Below are 4,936 nucleotides of genomic sequence, written 5' to 3' on the forward strand. Positions count from 1 at the left end.
ACGTCTCGTGGACCGCTGGTGCTCAGTACACGCGCTGGCTGCATCTTGATGTGCCTCCTCTCGAATCCATTAGCATCGTGGTTGTGTGTGTTTCCAGCCGGCATGGTAGGAACCGTTCACACGTCCTCAGAAATGACTTCTAAGTGAATAACGAAGAAACGGCAGCCCTGGGAGTTTAGCAAGTCAGAGCTCTGTTCTATAAACAGTCTAGTGCCTTCAACACACAGAAAAAAACCACTATTTTTTCAAACTCCAGGGACTCTTTTGAGCTCCTCTTTAGGGATATGGCTCCAAATGGCCTAGCATCCTACACATTGTTTGCTGGCTGGCTAACTGGGTAGTTAGTAGCATCCTGCGTCAGCAAAACTAACCGCAGCCAAGAGTTTAATCCTGATGAATCTAATTAACTGCTATGACTCCCAAAGAGAAGAGTTGGTGGCCGCCCTTTTATTTCCAATATCTTTCTCATCTGTAGTACCCCATTCCTCACTCACCCCACCCCTAGGAGTTCTTCCCTGTGAGATTTCCAGCTCATTCTTAAAACCCAAAGCACTACTCTGGGAAACGAACTAGGGGTGGTGGAAGGGGAGGTGGGCGTGGGGTGGGGGTGACTGGGTGACGGGCACTGAGTGGGGCACTTGATGGGATGAGCACTGGGTGTTATTCTATATGTTGGCAAATTGAACACCAATAAAAAATAAATTTATTAAAAAATAAAATAAAATAAGACGCCTAAGTGCCAATTTTATTAAAACAAACAAAAAAACAACCCCAAAGCACTAAAGAACTAGTTTCACAACCTACATATCATCATCTATCCTTCTCGTCTGCAATGAACTGAATTCTTGAACTGCTTGAATTGATGCCTTGTGTTCTGGGCTGTTCTTTGACCCTTGCAAGCTCCCTGGGTTAGGTTGGAGAAGAAGGTGTCTGTTTCGTGAACTGGAATAAGACGGTGAACTTTGGCAATTGAATTCAGTCACTGATGTATTAGATTTATTGAAGATATTTTTTTCTGAGAAGGTCTCCTGGCGTAGTTGAGAGCACTAAACATCATAATCTCGAAGAGAGAGAAAATAGGGATGAAAACCACAGGGGTGGAAGTCTGAGATCTGTAAGGAAAATTAAAGGAGGTAGATAAGAAAAAAGCCAAAGACAATTCAAACGCAGTAGGAATCTAAGCAGCCTTCAGAGACAAATGCAAACAGTGGAAGAAGCATAATGTACTAGGAAGGTATGTATAAGTTTTGAGATCAATTGGGTCTGGGTCAAATCTCAACTCTACTGCTTGCGAGTAGGGTGACAGACATGAGGTCACTTGACTTTTTTGAGCCATAGTCCCTGTGTCCATAGGTTACAAGTGGTGCCGGTGTGCAGGTAAATGTTTAATGACCGGCTTACCCAAATAAATAAACCCATGAATAAAATCCTGATTTGCTGGGAAACCTGGGTGGCTCAGTGGTTAAGGGTCCACTTCAGCTCAGTTTGTGATTCCTGGGTCCTGGGATCAAGTCCCGATTCAGGCTCCCCATGGGGAGCCTGCTTCTCCCTCTGCCTGTGTCTCTGTCTCTCTCTCTCCCTCTGTGTCTCTCATGACTAAATAAATAAAATCTTAAAAAAAAAAACAAACCTGATTTGTAGCCTTTGCTGATTCCCATGGAGTAAATACTCTCACCACGGCGGATCTCAAGTTACCAACGCTACGGCACTGAACACAGAATTAGGAAGAAATGCCTAGTAGCACATCACCTTGAGTATTTCCATCAAGCACATACCATATGTGTAAATACCTCAAGAGCATAAGCAGTGGGAAAATGTAGGAAAGTAATTAGATGGTTTTGAGTATTACCTAAATTTTTAGATATAATTAAAAATCATAAGTTTGTATAATTTCTAATAATGTTAGTGTAATAACCAGCTTGCAGAATTTCAGAATATTAAACAATAAGTTGATACAGCTTTGTTCGGGCCACTGTTACGGCGCTTTCAGCTGTGCTTCGATGTTAATGAATTAATAATATGTATTAAAACGTCTTTAAACAGGGCAGCCCGGGTGGCTCAGCGGTTCAGTGCCGCCTTCAGCCCAGGGTGTGACCCTGGAGACCAGGGATCGAGTCCCACGTCGGGCTCCCTGCGTGGAGCCTGCTTCTCCCTCGGCCTGTGTCTCTGCCCCCCCCCCCCTCTCTGTGTGTCTCATAAATAAATAAAATCTTTAAAATAAATAAATGAAATGTCTTTAAACAGAAGCTTGGATAAAACAAGGTTATATCTTGATTTTTTGATAAAAATGTCATGACCAGAGGGTTATGGGAACCTAAGCCTGTATTTCTCATGGAAGCGATGCCTCACGGAGGCTTTCTAGAAGGTCACCACTGCGAATAGCAAGAGTGAGGTGCATCTGCCTTTTTGGGGTCGGCTTGGTTGGGTGGCTGTGCTGGGCCGGATGCCCGCCAGGGGGTCGCCACCACACTTCCCTTGCCCAGGGGGTGGTGGGGGTGGTGGGGTGAGGTGGTGGGGTGGTGGGGTGGAGGGGTTGGGGGGTGGTGGGGTAGGGGGGCGAGGGGGTGCTGTGCCCAGCCACGCAGGCTGGGAGCCCTGCGAACAGTGAGCATTGTCCGAGGCTCGCCTCCTCCATGTGATCACCCACCAGCCCCCCGACCCTGGGGTGCCCAGGGCCACCCGGGAAGGGCGCTAAGCAGCAACAGGAAAGAACGACATTCAGCCGGGGAGTCCGGCCGCTCCCTCGGGTCCCCCTGCCCATGAGGGCCCATCTGTCAGCGGTTTTCCGGCCACTTTCCTCCGAGGCCCCCGAAGCCTTTCCTCCCGGGGCTCGGCACCTCCTCAGCAGAAGCTTCCACCCCTCGTCCTCTGCTCGGACTTCATTCATTGCCTGTGGGTTGAACCCTCAGGAGCCCTTAGTCCTTCCTGCTTCCAGTGGCCACCTGCTGCCCATGGCCCAGCCCGCTGTGTGGCCCTGTGCACCCCCGCGCGCCCCACCGACCCCAAGAGGCTGGAGCCCTTCTTTCCATCGCGGTGGGGCCGGGCCTATGTCTCCCTCCTTCAGGACGGCGACCCCCCGGGCTATGCTGCTCCCTGCTTGGATTCCTGAAAGGACTCCCATTACTCTTATTCCTAGAACTTGCTCCCCTCCCGCGGGAGACAGGCCTTATATGATCCGACCCTTCCTAACTCCCAACGCTGTCACCCACGCTCTCGCCTTTGTTTCTTCTGCTTCATCACATCGGCCCTCTTGCTGCTCCTTGAGCCTCCGGCGTGTCCCCCCTTGGAGCCTTTGTGCTCAGGGCCCGCTGCCCCGCGTGACCGCCCAGGGCCGGCCCACGCAGCCGGTGTAGGCCCGCTCACCTGTCCCTGGGGGGTCAGAGGGCCCGTCCGAAGAGCCCCGGCCGTCACCGTGCAACGCTGTGTTGCTTCACTAATTTTGCTCTTGCTCCCAGTGCGAAATCGCCTGGCGGGCCGGGCTCTCCCCGGGGCCGCAGGGCCCAGCCCGCCGCCTGCGCCCCGGGAGCTGGGATCGCGGCTTTGGAGAGGCAGGGGTCCCTTCCCCCCAGGCTCTGTGTGGGCACGTCCCGAGGGCCCCGGCAGGAGGCTGCACACGTGACTCACGGCTTATGGCAGAAGACGGAGGATGCGGACTTTCTGCGATTAACAGCACCCTTGAAACTTTGTTTTGTCCCTTTTTGTCGGAAAAATGAGACTAGCATGAAAATCCCATCAGCGGTGAAAAGGAAAGAGGCGGGTGAGGTAAAGTGAAGCCTTCCGGGGAGCCCGACCCAGTAGGAGCGGCACCCGCGAAAGGAGGGCTGGGGCGCAGGCGGGGACGCGGAGCGAGACCCCTGACCGTGCAGCCCCGCCTCAGCACCGGGCACCGGAGGTCCTGGGTTCAAGGCTCCCGGTCTGCGGTCTGGGTTCCGCGGCCCGAGCAAACTAGCCCTCACGCTTTTTGTTTTTTGCTTTTTTGCTTTTTTTTTTGCTTTCTTTCTCTTCCTAGGTCGTCTGTCGCACGAAAGCAGAAAGCACACCCGTGCTCGCCACCCTGTGTCTTCAGGGCCCGGAAGGATTCCCGGCGCCCTGGGGTCCCCCGCGGGGGCGCGAGGGCGGCGCGAGGGCGCAGGCGCGAGCCCAAGCCTGGCTGCTCGCTGGAGCCTTGGCCACAAACGGCCCCGCCGTGCACACGGCCCCGCGGTGCACACGGCCCCGCCGTACAATATCCCCGCCGTGCACGCGGCCCCGCCGTTCAAGTCAAACAGGCCAAGCCAAGCTCTTGCCTAACGAGCTGCTTCATGGCGCCTCGTTGGCTCCTCCCGCCGCTCTCCAGCAGCCCCGCGCTCTGTCTTCTGGGTTCTTCCGCTTCTAGACACTTCTGCAAGCCCAGCCCCGCCCCCCCCCATGCGCCTTCTGCGCGCTCAGGCGGTGGCCCCCCTGCTGGGCCCGCTGCAGCCCCGGGGCAATGCGGGGTTCGGGGCCGGATGCTCTCTCCCGAGGGGCCGGGGGGGGTGGGGGGAGCCGACGCCCGATGCCCGGAGCGTGCAGCTGCGCGGGGCCCTGCGCTCCTCCAGCACGGGTGCGCCCGGCAGGCCAGGCCCGGGGGGCTCGGGGGGTCTGGGGGGCCCAGGGAGGTTTCAGGGAGCTCCGGGAGCCTGGGGGTGTTCCAGGGGGCTCGGGGATGGCTCAGGGGGGCCCGGGGGGTTCCGGGGGGCCTCAAGGGTTCCGGGGGGCTCCGGGGTGTTCTGGGGGCCAGGGGGGCCCGGGGGCTCTGGGAGAGCTCGGGGGGGGGGGCTCCAGGGCGCACGCGGGCTGCTCTGCCTGTTCCCCCCCAGCTCCCCCCAGCACCGACACTTCTGGGCTTCCCAGCGGCAGCCTCCTGGGGGCGGTCGGGGTCTGCGCCCCGCAGGGCAGCCCCGGGGGTCACAGCGCC

At 56.4% G+C, this 4,936-nt stretch overlaps 1 long non-coding RNA gene across 1 annotated transcript; it reads right to left on the bottom strand.

Annotated features, from left to right (window-relative positions):
• Positions 1 to 724: 724 nt before the first annotated feature.
• On the bottom strand, positions 725 to 4,220 carry LOC140624147 (uncharacterized). The gene is made up of 2 exons (XR_012023676.1): positions 3,364 to 4,220; positions 725 to 1,112 (listed from the first exon to the last, which is right to left on the bottom strand). It is a non-coding gene; the product is annotated as an uncharacterized lncRNA (long non-coding RNA).
• Between the last annotated feature and the right edge of the window lie 716 nt (positions 4,221 to 4,936).

Source organism: Canis lupus, chromosome 34 (genome assembly GCF_048164855.1).
Source record: "Canis lupus baileyi chromosome 34, mCanLup2.hap1, whole genome shotgun sequence".
In the NCBI taxonomy this organism is placed as follows: domain Eukaryota; kingdom Metazoa; phylum Chordata; class Mammalia; order Carnivora; family Canidae; genus Canis; species Canis lupus.